The sequence below is a fragment of the Acinonyx jubatus genome, chromosome D4 (assembly GCF_027475565.1).
Source record: "Acinonyx jubatus isolate Ajub_Pintada_27869175 chromosome D4, VMU_Ajub_asm_v1.0, whole genome shotgun sequence".
NCBI lineage: Eukaryota > Metazoa > Chordata > Mammalia > Carnivora > Felidae > Acinonyx > Acinonyx jubatus.
The window spans coordinates 28,686,115-28,706,338 of record NC_069391.1 but is presented as its reverse complement, the minus strand read 5'-3'; the positions used below and the strand labels follow the sequence as shown (position 1 = coordinate 28,706,338).

Here is a 20,224-nt window from a genome sequence, read left to right as displayed (position 1 = left end):
ATGGTGGCATCGTTGAGGGGCCATTATTCTATTTGCTAAACAGGTCTTCATAGAATGTTTCTCCTGATATCCCATATTGGAAATTTCAAAAGCAGCAATGAATTCTCCCTCTCATTCTTTCTCATATCCAAACTCTAAAACATCTCAAAACTTTCCTGTCTCTGTCCCATTTGCATCCTAAATTCAGGCATGGATTTTTTGCATGGATTGTTTCAAAGGCATCCAAACTCAACTTCATGCCAACAGTTTCTCCCTGCCCCGATCCATTTTGCAAAGTTCTTCCAGAGTTATAACTTAACACACAGTTATGTGTCAGACCCTTGTTTAAGGTCATAACCACTCATCATCTAACAGGATAAAATCCATACACCCCAATCTGGCAATCAAAATCCTTTCAATAACTTACTGCAAACTTCTTCCAATCCCAGCCACACAAAACTTTGTACAAATTTCCCTGTGAGATCTGGGAGCATTTGAGGATGCTTTGACTTTACTCATTGTATTGCTGAATGCACTTAATCTTTTTCTTAACCTAGTGGGATTCAAGTCAGCCTTTTAATACACCCACCAACTCTATGAAATTCCCCTTGTCAATTCCTCCAAGTTATCTTTTCTCCAAATGCTGTACCCTACCAAACTAGTCATTCCCATGTATGTCCCCAACAATCCCTAGTTCTTTTTTTATTATTGCATCTATGACATTGTTTTCTATTACTTGTTATCATTGTATGCTATTTCCCAAACTATGAGCTCATTGAAGAAGGCAGGGACCGAGTCTCATTTTTATTTTTTTATTTTTTTTCTGACCAATTGCTTAATCTAGCCCTAGCTCATGGCTCAAAAACTTTTTATTCTGAGTAAAACTGGGACTCAGACTGGCTCTTGGCAGAACAGTGTGTTACTGACACCTGGGAATCAACTTACTAGTATTGATATGCATGTTCAATTTTGTTTGGGGGTAGATTGACAAATAAAAAGAAAGAAAGAACAGGTTCTTACATTTACTTTTTTTTTTCACACTGATGTTTGGAGAGATAAAATGAGAAAGTGGAAGACAGGATACACCTGTTGTGATCCAGCCTAAGAGCTAGGTCTGATGTGGATGGAAAGAGCAACAACTGGAAAAAGCTAAAGGGATTGCAAGAAGCAATGTTGTAAAACTTTAGAGAATAAGTGCTATTTTAGAGGTCCCCAGAGCAGAATTTGACAGAAGTAGGTGCAGAGTAATTGTCCTACCCTACCATAGTCTGTAGGATGAGAGGGTTTGGAGCAGTGACCCATGAAAAATCTCTGTTATGACTAAGTAATAGGGGAAATTATGGCACCCAGCAAAATCTTCACTCTTACCTAAAGTCTCAGTGGTCATACAGGTGCAGAGGGCCTCCTCTCAAGAGGTTTTTGGTCATCAGAACTTTGGCAAATATATCATAGCAGAAGAACATGAAAAAATTTATTCAGAACTCATATAAACTCCCTTTTGGGGCTTCTCAGAAATAGTTGTGTTTATTCCAGAAGAATCAAGCAGACAGAGGTTCTGCCATTGTGCAGATTGAACTAGGAGTCATGAGAAAGTTAGTGTTAAAGTTCATGCAACCTTACACTTACCCAAAGCTGATGAGGCCTCAGGTCATTCAGGTTAAATAAAAGATTCAATTAGTGAATCAATAATAAATACATGTTGGGACGGAGGTCGGAGTTTTTTTGATATTACCAAAATGCAGGTTTTATTTTCAGTACCAGGTCTATCCTTTGCAGGAAATTATGAACTCATGTCACTGAAGGTCTGTTTCATATAGGAGTTAATTATTTTAAAAGCTTACTTCAGTCACTGGCACATATTCTAGATTTGATTCCTGAGCCTTTGTCCTTAACCCAGAATCAACCACAAGTCTATACATTTTTTTCACCCGTGGAGCAGTAGTATCATTGAACTACTATTTATCCACTACATGGCATAAAGGAAAGCTAGATATGTAATATGACTTTTACTAGGAGATGAAAGCATGGTGATCTACTTAGCCTTGCTATTAACTAGGGGGAAAACAAAATAGTATACAGAGTTAAAAAAATAAATGGAACATTAATATAGTGTATCTATTCTGTTGTGCAAGTGCCTATGAGATGGGAAGTTGAAATATTGTCTAACATTTTGCCAGTAGGGAGAAAAAAATAACAGCAGATGGGCCAAGCAGAAGGCAGAACGAAATCATTTTCTATTCTTTTCAGTGTAGTTTTTTTTTTGTTTGTTTCATTACAGATAGGACTGTGATAGATAATTCTATCTATCTGTGATAATAATTCACAAGACATGCATCAGCTAGCCTTGCAGTTATATTATACATGTGTTTTTTTGAGGGCTACTTTCCCAAGCAAGGTATTAGAATTAAGGTCTTTTCTGGGAGGGATGGTTAAAATAAGGGATCCTTGAGGAGTACAAGAATTCTGCAAAGATGGTAAAAATGGAGAAGCTTCTACTAGGAAGCTGCATTCTGTGATGCCTCTGTCCTGCATTTAATGTTGACTGATTTTACCCATGAAGATGTTTATTAGTTATCATGCACTACTGTGATCCTGTTCAATTTGTCATCAGGAGCAAAGTGGTGTAACAGCAGAGGCAACAGATGTTGGGGATGACAAGCCAAATTATTGGAAACTCAGCCAATAATTTCCCCTCAAAAGTAAATGGTTTGACTTTATAATCTCCTGAATTCATTTCTTTCATGAGCAGCCCATGGGTTTGCACTGTTGAATTGGAATGCCATCTGTTTCCTGGGTGCAGATAACCTTGATTCCTGCCCCACATGATAAGTCCACCCGTCACAGTTCAACTAGCATTCTCTTGTTTTTGCAAACCATTTCTTCCAACTGCAGCATTCTCCGTCAGGACCACAACTGGAAGACTGATAACATTCCCCCAGGAAATTGGCATGTTTTAGCAGGCCTACTTCAAATCCAAAGCTTTGAATCACACATTGTCCAGCCTATTTTTAAAATGTATTTGTAATGGTAGCAAAGCATGTTTATAAAAACTCTCTGTAAACTTTTATGTTGAGACACACTCACTTGTTACTAATGGAAGCTAGTTTTATTTAAATAATACCTTATACCAGATTGCTATTGGCCAAATATATATTAATTCATATTGGTTATAACAATCCTGTGATGATTATTCATGATTTACAGAGGAGGAAATCAAGACCTTGATAATTCATTTATGAATGTTTTCTTTCTCTTTTCTCTTTTCTTTTTTCTTTTTTTAGAGTGAGAGAGAGTGGGAGAGAGGGACAGAGGGAGAAAGAGAGAGAGAGAGAGAGAGAGAGAGAGAGAATCCCATGCAAGCTCCACAATCCCATGTCCCTGGGATCATGACCTGAGCCAAATCAAGAGTTGGACATTCAATCAACTGAGCCACCCATGTGCCCTATTTATCAAGTCTTATTGAGAATTACCTGGGTGTGTTGGATAGGAAAGGCACTAAGGGTATAGCTTATCAATATAGTGGATATAGATTCTATCCCCATGAGTCTTAAATCTAGTAGAGCAGACAGGGCTTAAATATGTTATATTGTTAATTATGACAGATTATATGAAGAAAATAAAAGGGTGTGAGCAAAGATAACAACAAGATGGTTTAATTTAGATGAGAAGGTCAGGAAAGCCTTCTCTGAAGAAGGGACATTGAAGGTGACACCACAGAGATGATTGGGAGTTATTTGGGCAAAAATACAAGGAAGACTGGGCTAGGCAGGCCTTCAGGAAGGCTTCAGTTGGGAAAGATGTTAACCTTTTCCAAGAATGGAGGAGAGTTAAGTGAAATAGCTTAAAAGTAAACCAAAGGAAACGTGGCATGAGGAAAAACAAAGTAGGAAACGGGACATATTATAGGGTCACGTTAAAGATCTGCCTGACTTGCCCAATGTCACACAAATAAAAGATGGCCTCACTGAGACTGGGTGCCGTCTCTTGACTTCTGTTCTATTTCTCTTTACCTCTTTATGGTGCTTTCTTCATTAAAGAAAGAAATGAAGTACTCGTATAGGATCATAGATGTGCATAGATGGATGGATGCTGCTGTGGAAACAAACAAAACAATAAACCAACTTGTTGCTCCTTCAGGTTTGTTCCCTGAAAATGTGTTTTGTTGTTTTTGTTTGGTTTGCTGGAGGACTTAGGTTGGTCATGTGATGATACATTGGTGAATGAGCTTGTTTTCCAAATTAATCATGGGTAGAATCATTGCTTTACATGAGCAGCTTTGTGTCATTGTTACTCTGAGTCAGATAGTTCATTTCTTTGGGGACAAGTTCCCTTGCCTGTAAGAAGAGACGGCTGAGAGAAGTTCCTAAGAAGCCTTTATCAATTGCTCCTGGCAGTTATCTGCCAACCACAAGGGTAATCAGCCTTAAGATGCAGTTGCCCTGTAGATAACAGAGTGGAAAGAAAGAACATAAACCCTTAATGAAATCATTGAGCCTTTGTATCAGTCAGTGTCAAAACTTGTTCTACCTCTCTGCTTTCTGTAATGGGAATTAAGAAAATAATAATGAAGGCATTTCAAATTAAGCTGATGGAAGCAGATTTCTCTATAGTTGAAACCATCAGTGTATATATCTTTTCTATTTTAACATAAATTCAAGGCTGTATTACATGTGTTCTAGTATATTCTGGTCTTGTTAGTACAAATTTCAAAGGCATATTTTTTTGAGAACTTCAAGAGGTAAAATTTCATTCTAGGCAAAGATGAATGAGGTGGGCTCTTTTCCCTAGAGTTGCATACAAACATGAAAGGGAACAAATGAAATTTACCAATGCCAGTTATCTAAGGCAGAATACATATGTATTATGAGCATGTGTAAGATGTGTTGCCTAGTAATCCCACTTATGTCCTGCACCCTATTTCTCCCTTTCCATATGATTTTTGATTGTTTATATTATTTAATAAGTCAAATCCAGACCTTAATTGAGCCAGCAGATATTTTTCAGGGAAAGGTACTTTATTTTTATGATACATACATGTATACATTTAGACTCTGAAAGTTGTAATATTGTTTCCTTTTTTCCCCCATACACTGTAACTCTCTATATCAACTGTAGTATAGTTAAATAGTGTGCTCTAAAAATAAAATCAAGGGCATCAGGATGGCTTACTTGGTTGAGCATCCAACTCTTGATTTTGGCTCAAGTCATGATCCCAGGGTCATGATGGGCTCTGTGCTGAACATAGAACTGTTTAAGTTTCTCTCTCTCTCTTTCTCTCTCTCTCTCTCTCTCTCTCTCTCTCTCCTTCTGCCCCTCTCCCCCACTTGTGCTTTTTCTCTATATAAAGAATAAAAATAAAAATAAATAAAAATAAAAATAAAATTAATGTGCACTCATAACCTCAGAATGTAACCTTATTTGGAGATAGAATCTTTGTAGGTATGATCAAGGTAAGGACTAAAATGAGAGAGTGGTTGTTGAACTATATTTCTTACCTAAGAAGACATTTTTAAAAATGAGAATCCTTCTGGACTGTGGGTGGAAGATGAGCTGAAGAGCAGCCAAACAGATGGTGCTGAAGGAAGTCTCTAAGATGGAATTCTGAACTCACATCCAGTTAGCATTACAAGACAGGGTGGCAGGAGACCCTCAACATGTTTGGTGACCCAGTAATAGAGGAGAGCTAGACGATCCCCTTCAAAAATAACAGTAATTGTAATCAAGATGGAACCTTGGGAGACCACAGCAGGAGTTTCCCAGCCTACCATAAGATAGGCACAGTAGAGCTGGTTGCCTAGGATTTCAGTACTAAATTACCTAAAGCAGCCCCACTTATTTCCATGGCCCCAGGGAAGCCTCATACCTTCCAGCCCCTGAGATTAACAAGGAAGTTATCTGGGAATAGACAGCTGTAGACCTTCTATGAGGTTTCCTAGATGCAGAATACTCCCAAATGCAAACATAAACACCACAGCAGTTACTAGATGAAGGAATGGAAATGGCATCTGCATTTCATGGATGCAGGTCTGTGTTCCATATTTGCTTCTCCTGTTATCCTGATGCCATGTAGTTGCCTTACCCTACACCCAACATTCCCCCTGCATTGGGATGCAATTGCAGGAAGAAGTGGAAGGGAGGAAATATCCATTTGAGGGAATCACACTGAAATGACTAAGAGCAAACCTGAATTTACTGGTTTAGCTAGAATTGCCCAAATCAAGTTTCTCTGCCATCAGGTTAAACAGTAGCTTTAAATAGAGATTAAATTTAATTATAAACATGACACCTAGTCTCCCTATTTTGTCATCCAAAGTCTGTGGACTTCGTAATTGTGTCGCTGTACAACAAAGAGTAAATTAGTCGTAAGAAAGCAAATATATTTATATTTGTTATAAATAGCCTTACCCACTATAAAATTGAATATTGGATAGAAAAATAACTCGGTCTCTGTATATCCTCTCACAACACATATTCTGTGTGATATTACCTCTTTTCCAATGTGTCATGATAATACACAATATTCTATATGCAGTTCTTTACACCGACGTGTTTTCTTTTTCTCACTTTCCAAGGTGAGATGATTGTAAGCAGAACTTTAACAAAGCCATACACAGATTTTATAAAATGGAAAAATCGAAACATCCTAAACATTTAAATAGAGACTCGCAATCAAGTAAGTGATGATATATTGTGAATTACTGTCAGTTACTAAAAATCAGAATTTCAAAAAATATTTAACACTGGGAAAAAACACTCAGGTTACATCAATCTGGCAATGATATGGAAGGTTAATCATATAATATGCTCTGCTACTTCTTAATTTTAGTATATTTATTCCTTTCTCATCTGGGTAAAATACATTTGTTCTTCATCCATACATAAATGTCACCTCTTCACTGATTATCACTCAGAATGAATCAAAATCATCCTCCTATGTGCTTCATCTATGCTCTGCACTTAGATGTCATTACACTGGTGGTTTGTCTTATTTCTAGTCTTGCTGTGTCCTCCTTATCTTTGTATCCACAGCCACTAGCATTGAGATTATCCCAGTTAGCTGCTCAGTTCTTGTTGATTGCATAAAAAAAGACACAGGACCCTGAGTTTAGATCATATATGCAAAACAAGATTTTTGGTTAATTGAGGAGTTTGCACTTTAAATGGGAATTGTCAATATTGATAAACACTAAAAAGGAGAAGCAAAAGAAAAGGAAAACTGACATTGATTTCAGAATTTGCACACAAATTTATTGAACATTCATAAAGCGAAGGCTTCAGGAAATGGCATGGAAACTCTGATCACATATTTGAAGGAGGGTATCTTTCTTCCACAGATTCAGTCAAGAGGTCAGTTGATCAATTAGAGAGCTGTCACACCAGCAATTTATCTTAAAGCTAGACTGCTCTTATCAGCAAATTGTTTGATTAGCATTAAAGTCACAAGACTGTGTTTCGTTTGAATTGTTTTTCCTTTGTTAATTTTCCAGAGGGGATGGGAGGTATAGCTCCAGGGTAGAGCATTTGACTGCAGAGAGGAGGAAGTTAACATTTAAAATGAAGAAGAAATTGTATAAAGAAACTAAGTATGGACTAATCATTGAAACTACAAATGCCACTTACTTCTGTTATTTATCAAGAATTCAAATTGGGCTTTCATTAATATTATACCTCAAACTCCAATTGTAAATCTATACCCTGACTAATATGATAAACATAGTCTGGGACATAGTTCTGAGTCTCAATATATACTACTTTTAGCTATCTTAAGCTCTATTTGTGGTAATTGCTAGTTTAAATTTCTGCTAATAATGGAATGCTTATGAGATCTTGATTGGGTCTTTCAGTATTTGTCATGGGTCTAACTAAAAAACTCTCTGAAGTTCTTACATTAGGCAGGATTGAGGTATCCTGCAGTTTGGGTTTACAGAAAACTGACAAAGCATTAAGGGTTGACAGATCCTTCCTCTTGGGCCCCTCAAATCCCTATCATGCAAATTAGAGGTCTGCTCAATTGTAACTAACTAGTAGTGTGAACCAGCCATATTCTAGGACCTTCAGGAGAAATCTGAAGTAGATGAACCAAGAATCTGGGACATTTAGAGCCAGAATTTATTTCTGCTTAATTTTTTGCCCTTCTGCTCCTGCCTGCTAAGTGACGATTTAAAAGTACCTCGAAGAATGAGACCCAGCAGTACCTCCATATGAGCACAAGTCCAGCCTCTGGACCCATGTCCTGTTGCAATCTCACTAACTGTTTTGAGTCATGAGCTTATTAGCCCTGACTTGTGTTGTCTTTCCTGCTCCTCCATGAAAGTAATGGAATCATAGGCCAGGACTACAGCCATTATCTAATCCAGGGGTTCTCAATAGGAATAGTAGCGCTTTCTGGGGAACATTTGAGAAATTTGTGGGTGTATGTTTTGATTGTCGCAGTTACTGAGAATCTGACTCGTATGTAGTGTGTGGGAGTCAGAGATGCCCTGTAATGTGTGGGACAGCCCCAAAATGAAGACTCATCTCACATCCTAGGTGATTTGCAAATATCCTTTGAAGATCAGTGGTTCTCAAACTTCAGCCTGCATCACTTGGAGGGCTTATTAAAGCACAGAGTGGGGCGCCTGGGTGGCGCAGTCGGTTAAGCGTCCGACTTCAGCCAGGTCACGATCTCGCGGTCCGTGAGTTCGAGCCCCGCGTTAGGCTCTGGGCTGATGGCTCAGAGCCTGGAGCCTGTTTCCGATTCTGTGTCTCCCTCTCTCTCTGCCCCTCCCCCGCTCATGCTCTGTCTCTCTCTGTCCCAAAAATAAATAAAAAACGTTGAAAAAAAATTTTTTTTAAAAAAAGCACAGAGTTGTGGTCCCCACCCCTCACCCCCAATTTTGATTCAGTGTGCCTTAGAATGGGGCCAGAGAATGTGCATTTCTAACAAATTCCTAGGCGATGCTGATGCTGCTGGTCCAGGGACCACACTTCGAGGCCTATAGGTCTAGATGGGTAGTCTTCTAAGTAGGAAATCTATTTTTAGTTCTGAGTCAGGAAACTAGATTTATTTTACATATAAATGGCTATTTGGGGGGGCATCTGGGTGGCTCAGTCTGTTAAGCATCCGACTTCAGCTGGGGTCATGATCTCACGGTTTGGGGGTTGGAGCCCCGCATCGGGCTCTGTGTTGACAACTCAGAGCCTAGAGCCTGCTTCAGATTCTGTGTCTTCCTCTCTCTCTGCCCCTCCCCTGCTTGCTGTCTGTCTCTCTCTCAAAAAAAAAAAAAAATAAACATTAAAAAGATTTTTTTAAATAGCTGTTGTTGCATGGTTTTAATATACACTGAATATTTTAGTACTGCAGCTACCATATAACTTAAGAGATTTAAATTTTGTTGTGTTTAGGCTTTCAGAGAGGATTTCAGAAAATCCTATCACCCAAACTAGTCATCACCAATGCCAGTGACAGCACCGGTACCACAAACCTCTACCAGCCTGCACTTACAGCTTTTGCATGTAAATATGTAACAAAGGAGATTTGAAACTTCTTATAACAAACTTAGAACTAAATATTATTAAATCAGTAAAGAGCTCAGAAATCACAGATTTCTCCATATTTCACTAATATGTTATTTCAAAATATTTATAAACACCCTAGAGCAGCACAGATATAAAACAGCCAACCTATTATAACACAGATGTAAAAATTACATATTAAAATCATTAATTTGTTTTGAGTATGCAAGTTGGTTTTTAATCTTTTTTTTTTTTTCAGTTTTTATTTGAGAGAGAGAGAAAGCATGAGCAGGGGAGAAGGGCAGAGAGAGAGAAAGACAGACAGACAGACAGACAGAATCTTAAGCAGGCTCCACGGTCAGCAGGGAGCCGAAGCAGGGCTCAAACCCACAAGCCTGAGAGCATGACCTGAGCCGAAATCAAGAGTTGGATGCTCAACCAACTGAGCCACCCAGGTGCCTCAGCTGGTTTTTGATCTTATTCTAATATTGTTCTCAGAGGTCTATTACACATCTCCTCGACATCCTCTTCATTACTGTTTACTTTCCCAGTCCATTCCCCACCACATGTCAAAAGATACAGTTTCTAAGGTCCTTTCAAGTATTACAGACCCATGGAAATATTTCAACATAAGGCATAACTGTTTTTTTCTATTGCTACCTTTTCCCATGTCACAAAATAATTATTTGGATATTACACTTGAAAATAGGATGCACTTCACTTGCAATTATAATATGTGCCCTCCTTGTATCTACTCCTCCATCTCCACTTTGTCTTGGCATGTTAGCTTGTTTTCAGTTAAGGTTATTTCTCTCCTTTTCCTACCATATACAAATAAGTCTGATCTTTTTTTTTTAATTGACTCTGACACTATTTTTCTTATTTAAATGTGCACTCTTGTCTCTTATTTTCCTATATTTCTTCTGTGGAATGTTTCCTGACCACCTGGCATGAAATAAATCCAAACATTCATCATAAGGAAGTGCAGTTCTCTGACCACTTCAGTATGTCCTTCTGTAAGGCCATAACTGAACATTTGCTACTGAAATATACATATTATTTTGTTATGAGTTACTTTCTTTTAAAAATTTTTTTATTAGTTTGCTTTATGTTTGAGAGGCAGAGAGACAGAGAGACATGTGGGAGAGGGGTAGAGAGAGAGGGAGACACAGAATCGGAAGCAGGCTCCAGGCTCTGAGCCGTCAGCACAGAGCCCGACGCGGGGCTTGAACCCACGGACTGTGAGATCATGACCTGAGCCGAAGTCAGACATTTAAAAGACTGAGCCACCCAGGTGCCCCAACTCACTTACATTACTCAGGAAAGGAACCATATGTCACTAACAGTCACCCTGAAGACTCAGCAGACTTAAAGAGCAGCCACTATTCCTTTTCCTGGCCTTCTGAGTTCTGAGCAGAGAGAGGAAAGAGAAGCAGTCTGGGGCTGGGGAGGAGGAAGGTAGTGAAGCTCTCACTTAACTGCTGATACAAAATCTCTCTCAGAGCTGGCAGATGTTTAAAAATGACTCCATTCCGTCAGGAATAGGAAAAGATATTTGCAATGACATATCAGACAAAGGGCTAGTATCCAAAATCTATAAAAAACTCACCAAACTCCACACCCGAAAAACAAATAATCCAGTGAAGAAATGGGCAGAAAACATGAATAGACTACTTCTCTAAAGAAGACATCCAGATGGCCAACAGGCACATGAAAAGATGCTCAACGTCGCTCCTCATCAGGGAAATACAAATCAAAACCACACTCAGATACCACCTCACGCCAGTCAGAGTGGCTACAATGAACAAATCAGGAGACTATAGATGCTGGTGAGGATGTGGAGAAATGGGAACCCTCTTGCACTGTTGGAAACTGTGAGATCAGGACCTAAGCCAAACTGGTCGCCCAACCAGCTGAGCCACCCAGGCGCCCCGATGAGTTACTTTCTTTTAAATTCATCTTTATAGTTAGGGTATTATACCTATTTTGCGGGTAATTATATCTGTAGTAGATTATATTATACATAAACTTCATTTCAGGTTAACAAAGAAGGCATTGAAATATTTGTTATAAAAGGGATGCTGGCCCTGATAGAGCTGAGAACCAGTGATCTAGTCCAATCTCTTTTGTTATTTTTTGTATAAATTAGGTTCATAGTGAATATTTTAAATATATTTACCTAAGAAACCACAGCTATTTAGAGAAACTGACTCTTCTAAAATCTGACTGTACCAATTTCAAATCCAATGATCCTACAACTAGAATAAAAGTAATGTAGTTGTTTTGTTCTTTTCCTCACTTCAGTGTAAGAGGCAAGAAGTTGAGTACAGAGATTAATGTAATTTCTGATCATGGATTATAACAGCAACCGAATTTTTGTTATGGCTTCGGGTATAATTTTTCTATGGCAAATTTCACTTATTGGTTTTCTCCGCCTGAAATCTATAAATCCACATGTTCTTGTTTGACTTAAAGAAATTGTGTTGTAGATGATCCCTTTTTCATTATAGCATACCTTTGATCTGCCTTCAAATACTAAGAAATTGGTTCAGGCAGCATTTTGAAAGGGATACATTTCCCAGGAAAAGGCACAGAAATGGAGGCAATCATCTTCAACTGACAGAAAAGAGTGGTGAACTCAAAAGGGCTGAAAACTTAATCAATACTGAATCAGACTAAGCACAATGAAGTACCAGATTATTAGATAGCAGCCTTCAAAAGTGCAATACTTACAATCCAGGAGGAGCCTGGGAGCTTTGAAAGCTTGGCTCAGCATTTATTAAGCACTCCCATTGCACACATCATAGATTGCTGAGAGTTGGTCAAAAGTTTACTACCACTGAATGCAATAATTGAATATGTCTTTGTGTGTGACCTGGAGAAATGAATCATTTTCACTGGCTTATATTTTTTTAAACTCATTACCTTAGCCTTCTATAGAATCAATGCCACTGCATTGGTTTTATTGCTGTTATTACTGTTGTTATTGTTGTTTTATGGCTATATATTTTTTTTCATTTTTTTATGTGGGGCTTTCAGCAATAAGGTCATTATTAGAAACAGGAACATGAAATTAGGGCAAGAAAAAGCTTTGATTATTCTAAGGAACCACATAATTTTGTTTTCTTCTCTCTGATCATAAGAAATATGTAACACATGTAGTCTCTCATCTTTTCTTCCAAAAAACTCAGAACCCAACTTGGAATACAACTGCAGGAAATATTTAGGCCTTCACTGCAGGCATATTAGTCTTTTCTTTCCCACTCCTCTAATTTTTTCTATTTCATTATAATTTCATAGAATTAATTATTGTTGTAGTATACCTTAAGCTTTCATTGAATGATGTGGAGGGCAGATAAACAGATTTGAATAAATAGGGTCAAAATGCCTGTCCCACAGGCAACCACTTTGATTTTGATAATGCAGGAGTTTAGTTTCTTTTTTAAGTTTCCATTTGTCTTAAACCTGAGAAATAGATATTCTGTCTTAGAAAACACAAACACCCAAGAGCATTTGCTTGGAGCATTCAGAAGGGATAACTAGGGAAGGAACATTAGGTAATAGAATAGATTTTGTATCTAATGAAAGAACATTCTCAAACAAAATTAAATAATTCATGAAGCTATCTTAGTCCATAGCTTGACACAGGAAGAAGAACAGTGAGAGTACAACCTGCCTGTGTCCCAGCAGGGAAAAGGAGAGGCAAAGGGGCAAGGGTATCCTGGAATTAATAAGCTTACAAGTGAGCCAACATTGCCTCTAACTGTCATGATCTTGGCTCTGAACTTTTGTAAATCTCTTAGGGAAAGTAAAGGCTATCATGAGAGAAAATAACACCATAGTTAGTGGAAGTGTCTCTGAAGAAACAACATGTAAACAGAGACTGGAAGGGTAAATCCAGCCAGCCAGGTGAAGAGTGGGCTGTGGAGAACATTCCAGGCAGAGAACAGAGGTCCCAAAGTAGGAGAGCACTTGATGCTTTTGAAGAATAGGAAAGACCAGGATGGCAGAAATATATTGAGCAAGAGTAAAAACAATATAACACTAAGTTGAAGACGTGGTTGTGGGGAGGTTTTAAACAGGGCAAAATAATCTGATTTGCATCTTTTATTTTCTTTATTTTTTCTAAGTTTATTTATTTATTTTGGGAAAGAGAGAACACACGTAGGAGGGGCAGAGAGAAAGGAAGAAGAAAGAATCCCGAGCAGGCTCCACACTGTCAGCATGGAGCCCAATGCAGGACTCAAGCTCACTAACCATAAGATCATGACCTGAGCTGAAACCAAGAGTTGGATGCTTAACCGACTGAGCCACCCAGGCACCCCTTTATTGTATGTATGTATGTATGTATGTATGTGTGTATGTATGTATATATGTATTTATTGAGAGAGAGAGCACACACATGCACAGGGTGAAGGTGCAGAGGGAGAGGGAGAGAGAGAATCTTAAGCAGGCTCCATGCCAGTGTGGAGCCTGACACAAGGCTCAATCTCATGACCGTGAGATCATAACCCGAGCTGAAGTCAAGAGTCAGATGCTTAAGCAACTGCGCCACCCAGGTACCCTGATTTGCATTTTTGAAATATCACTTTGGCTTCCATGTGTAGAATAAACTGTGTGTGTTGAGAAAAGGAAGGTGGGCAAGAGAAAAAAACGGGTAAGAGACTATGCAGTACTCTGTGTGAGAAAGGATGGAGATGATATCTGCAAAGGTGGCAAGTGGGGGCCAGGTTCTGGATGTATTTTGAAGATAGAATTGACAAACAGAATGAACATGATAAGAGGGTAGAATGTTTAAAAATGGTTCTCAGGTTTTTGGCACGAACATCTAAGTGGATTATGATATTTAACTCGATAAGAAGATTGAGGGGAATTGTTAGAATAGAGTAGGAAAGTGGTGATAGGTTTCATTTGGGGCATCCTCATCTTGGCATGTCTATAAGACCTCTCAGAGGAGATGCCAGGTAGTTCATTGGATAAATAAGCCTGAGTTTCAGATCTGAAGTAAAGATATACATTCTGGAGTCAATGGCATGTACACAGCTTTAAAAGTCATAGTAATAAATGCTATCACTTAGGGAGAGAGTATAGAAAAGAAGAAAATTTAGGACAGAGTTCCATACTTTCCTGTATCCTCTCTTCCTTCTATCCCTTCTCTCCTTGGAGTAAGCCAAGGGAAAAAAATATAAAGAAACTTGTGCTCCATCAGGTGCTAGACTGTGATTGAGTGGGTGATATTTCCTCATCATCCAGCAGTCAGTAATGCAAATTCTGTTAATTGATTCAATGGAAGATTTGCTTGATAACTGGATGCTGATCTTTTTTTTTTTTTAAGTTTATTTATTTTGATAGAAAGAGTGAGGACGACAAGGGGAGGAGCAGAGAGAGAGAGGGAGAGATAGAATCCCAAACAGGCTCCACACTGTTAGTGCAGAGACCAGTGTGGGGCTTGAACTCAGGAACCACAAGATCATGACTTGAGCCAAAACCAACAATTGGATCCTTAACCAACTGAGCCACCCAGATGCCCCTGGATTGTGATTTTATAACAACCTTATCTCATGGGGGGTTTTAGTTTGTTTTTTTCTTTGCATTTTTGCACTCCATTTCCTACTCATTTGATCAGGGAAAAATACCAAGAATCCCTAATTCTAATTTTCCTATTATTGCCACCACTGTATTTGAACAAAATGAACAAAGACCATGGGATCAAGAAAGGCAGCCAGCAGAAGGAGTCACAATAATAAAAAGGAAGCCTGAAGGAAATAGATTTATTTAGGATTTTCAATATTTACAAAGTAAATTGCCTTTGATTTTCCTACAGAAAATATTTGGGATAGAGTTATATGAAATCCCAATACCTCAGGTATCATGCAGACACTGGAAGCAGGGGAGATAGCGATAAGCCTTCAATGATCTTACACTGTATTTCATAGTGCATTGTACATTATTTAACTTTCAGAACAGCACACACTTTTTTTTTTAATCTCCCATTTTACAGGTACAGCAATTAAGGCTAGTTTGTCCTGCAACATCCAAAAATAAGAGAAGATTTAGTATAACATTTTGTATAATAGCTATGTTTAAGGGTTAAGTGATGGGGTATGAGATCTATATATATCTATATCTATATATATATATATATATATATATAAAGGCAGAATCTCAGAGTCATGTCATAGAATTAAACCTTGTTTTTATATAATTAAACAGATTTCTTAGTTATAGCCAGAGTCCTCACAAACTAAAATCCATAGCCATTTTTAAAAAAGCCCAGAAGAGTGAAACATACATTGCTTTTTAATCTTTTCTAAAGATATTAAAGGAGTTTCAGTCACATCTACAAAAAATGTTAAATGAGACTTTACACCAAATTAATTATTGGGGAAAAAGAAAAAAAAACAAATTTTAGAAAATTGAGAGATAGCATCAAATTCTGTTCTCTAAAGAGGTCCCTGTACAATTAGATTTAGTACATTACCTGACTGTGTGTTTGAAGTAGTCTTTTAATAGAGATGCAAAACAGGAATCTGGGCTAGTTCTAGGATAATGGCTAAGTGTTCAGTAGGGATGGATGTTAAGTACTCCAGTTTATTACATTCTGTTTATTGCATTTTGAATACCTTAAAATGACAATTTAATGTAGCTGAAATTATAAAGAGTGGATTTTCTGCCAGCCACTTTTTAGCAAAAACCTGTGAGATATGACCAGAGATCAGAGGCTAAGTCTTTATTACATTATGGAAACAAGAATGAATTTCTAAAAATGAAAGGGCAACTCCCGGCTGTGAAGAGTTTTATGTTTGTTTTTAACAGAGTTTCACTCCCAAGCCATGACTTACATTTAAGAGCTTCCCACTCCAGAACAGACCCTTGAGGCGGGGAGTTTTAAATCATAAACGTAAGGAAACAGTGATTTGTTGAAACTTTTGAGGCATTAAATATAGCCTTTGTGTGACCTTAGCCAGGATGGGAAAACATTGGTCAATCATGAAACACTGACTCACTGGAAAGTAAAAACCTTCAGTAGAATATCACAGCCAAGAGAAAAATTTCATGTGATGAGGTGTTTTTTGTATTTGTTTTCAGGAAAAATATAAAATATGATATATCCTGGCTTTAAAAAGTAAGCACAGGAAACATAAAACCTGTATCTTTTAATTCTTCTTGTAATAGGATGATTCAACAACAACAAAAATACATTTATTACTATTATTGATATTTAAGGGAAGGAGGGGAAACAGGCAAAAGAAAAAAAAAAGATGAGATAAATAAGAGAGTTAAGGTAGAGATCGAAGAGTGTTTCCACCTGAGAAGCAGGGAGGGGAGAGAGAGAGAGAGAGAGAGAGAGAACATATGCTTAAACATGTGCTTAAAGAACATCTTTATTATTAGGAATAGGTTTTGCTGAAGATAACTGAAAAAACCAAAATAACAGTGGCTTAAACAAAGTAGATATTTATTTCTCTCTCACATGAAAGCTTGCGCAGGCAGGACAGCTCTAGCATTGGGGGTCCCACAACCATCAGCAACCCTAGCTCATTCACTCGCATCGACCTGCCCCTGGTAATATGGCGCCACATGCATCGGGGTGGCTGTTCAGAGGCTCCCTCACCAAGTTCATATTCTAACCGTTCTTTGGGAGTACTGGACAAGGAAAAGCATGCCTTCTTCCATTAGCCAAGTTTTCCTAAAGTTGCATGTTTTGCTTAGTCCCGTGGCCATACCTAGATGTAAACGAGTCCCTGGAATTTAAACATTATTTCAAGTTTCAAATTGGAGTTTCTGTCACTAAGTAAAAAGGAAATAATTGATATTTCTACACACAATTAGTACTCATTTCCACCAAAACTCATAATTTAATCGTATTTTCTGGGATCACAAAAATTAGGTTTTTTTGAAGTTATAATAAACGAATATGTCCCCATTCTTCTGAACAGTCATATTTTTCTATGTTTAATCATTAAGTAATATTTTGGAAGATAATCTGCATCTTCCCATGAAATTTTGAAATTTTTCTTTAGTTGTAGAAAGGAATTACTTTGAGATTTTAAAAGTTAATCTGAGGCTCTTATACTGTTCAGTCAATTTACTATGTCTGCTCATACCCTTAGTATTTTCTTCCTCCTACAAAGCTAATTTTCAGGAGAATCTTTTGGTGTGATTAGCAAAAGCATCCAAATTTCATGTATTCTTTCAAAAAAGATCAATTATTAAGTGTAGTATTAAATGTAATTAAGTTGTTTCTTTTTGTGACACTATATGCAAAAATATAACTAAGGAGAAAATGTCATTTGTAATGCATATGCCCCCATTTAGAATTAAGGAAATAAAGCTATTCCTTCTATTGGGAATGACTCTAAAATAACTTATGTTGAAGAAAAAATAACACCAAGAATTATACTTATGTAGTATTTACCAACATTGGAATGCACAATCAAATTTGGATGACTAGACTGTTACATGACTTTCAAGGCTAGGCTATGAAAAGTTTCTGCCTGGCTTTCTCTTTCTTTCAGGACATGAACCCTTGCAGCTCTGAGTTCTCATGTAAGAGCCCAGCTAGCCATGCTACCATGCTCGAGACTCTGAGGGAAACTACAATGAAACAGAGCAAGATGCCCAAGAAGCCCCAGTTATGAGGTAAGGTGGTGACAGAGAGGCTCGACATAACCTTCTTCTGGGCCCTAAACAGGTATTATCTAAGATGGGACAGGATGTGCCAATGTTTACTGAATCCATTGATTTGCTACCTATTTCTGCTGATTCATCTGATCAAAATTTATGCATTGATGATCTGGGATCAATCTCTGGAAAATTTGAAGTGAGAGGTTAAAAAAACTTGAAGCCTTGAAAAGCATAGGCGGTATATTTATTTTACTTCAAAAAGTAAAAATAAAATAATTCACTGAACAAAACAAAGGCTTTCTGAGGCTTTGAACTTTTATTACAAGAAAGTCTTCCTCTTTTTTGGAAAAGAAGAAAAATGATATCTAGATTAGGTATAAATGCAATGGAAATAAAAATATATAGTTGTAGAGCCCTTTCATAGTTATTATTTTATTCAAACTCCATGCCGGTTCTCTATTTCCACTCTAGAGATGAAGAAACTGAGGCTTCAGGGATGCAAAGAATATCCCTGTTCAAGAACCACTTCTTTGGGGCGCCTGGGTGGCTCAGTCGGTTAAGCGTCTGACTTCAACTCAGGTCATGATCTCATGGTTCATGAGTTCGAGCCCTGCATCAGGCTCGGTGCTGACAGCTCAGAGCCTGGAGCCTGCTTTAGATTCTGTGTCTCCCTCTCTCTCTGCCCCTCCCCTGCTCATGCTCTATCTCTGTCTCTCAAAAATAAATAAATGTTAAAAAAGTTAAAAACAAACAAACAAACCAACTTCCTCTACAGCCACACTAATTCAACTCTCCTTTATGAGTGTTTACAGGACCATGTTCTTCTCCTTCACAGGGTTATGACATTTACAAATTGCATTTATTTGTGTGAATAGTTAAATATTAAATTTGTCTTCTCTACAAGATTGTACATTTCATTGGAGCATGACTGTCTGTTTTGGCTAACCATTGTAATCTGCAGCATTTCCCATATGTCTAGTTTATTATTAACATTCGGTAATATTTTATGAATGAATTAACGAAGTCATCCTCTCCAATATCAATGAAATAATATCCAAAAAACAGCAAACTATCAAAGTGAATCTTAACTTCCAAATCTATAGCTTTTCAAGTATTTTAAGAAGACTTTCTCTCCAGACTATTAATGGTGATATATCATGCAAGTTCACAAGATATTTAGAATGCTCTTCTGGGGTGCCAGGGTGGCTCAGTCTGTTAAGCATCCAACTCCTGATTTCAACTCAGGTCGTGATGTCGCAGTTTGTGAGTTCTAGCTGCACATGGGGCTCTGCACTGGCAGTGTGGAGCCTGCTTAGGATTCTCTCTCTCTCCCTCTCTCTCTCTGCCCCTCCACTGCTCTCTCTCTCTCTGAAAATAAATAAAGTTAAAGAAAATTTTAAAATAATAAAATAAAATGTCCTTCTGCTGAGCCATAATTCATATTTTTACTCATCAGAGGAAGATAATCACTGTCAAATCACAAAAGTGGAGCTTTGCTTCAAAAAACAGACACATGGATCAATGGAACAGGATAAAGAACCCAGACGTGGACCCACAAATGTATGGCCAAATCATCTTTGATAAAGCAGGAAAGAATACCCAATGGAAAAAAGATAGTCTTTGCAGCAAATGGTGCCTGGAAAACTGGACAGTGATATGCAGAAGAATGAAACCAGACCACTTTTTTATAGCATACACAAAAATAAACTCAAAATGAAGGAAAGACCTAAAGGTAAGACAGGAAACCATCCAAATCCTAGAGGAGAAAACAGGCAGCAACCTCTTTGACCTTGGCCGCAGCAACTTCTTACTTGACACGTCTCCAGAGGCAAAGGAAACAAAAGCAAAAAATGAACTACTGGGACCTCATTAAGATAAAAAGCTTCTGCACAGCTAAGTAAACAATCAACAAAACTAAAAGGCAACTGATGGAATAGAGAAGATATTTGCAAATGACATAACAGATAAAGAGTTAGTGTCCCAAATCTATAAAGAACGTATCAAATTCAACACTCCCCCCAAAAAAACCAAATAATCCAGTAAAAAATGGGCAGAAGACACGAATAGACAGTTTTCCAAGGAAGACATCCAGATGGCTACAGACATATGAAAAGATGCTCAA

At 37.8% G+C, this 20,224-nt stretch overlaps 1 long non-coding RNA gene across 1 annotated transcript in view; it reads left to right on the top strand.

Annotated features, from left to right (window-relative positions):
* LOC128312153 (uncharacterized) overlaps positions 1–20,224 on the top strand; it is a 71,998-nt gene that overhangs the window by 35,667 nt on the left and 16,107 nt on the right. The window contains exon 2 of the long non-coding RNA XR_008291067.1: positions 17,994–18,117. This is a non-coding gene — a long non-coding RNA (uncharacterized LOC128312153). The remainder of the gene's footprint in view (positions 1–17,993; positions 18,118–20,224) is intronic.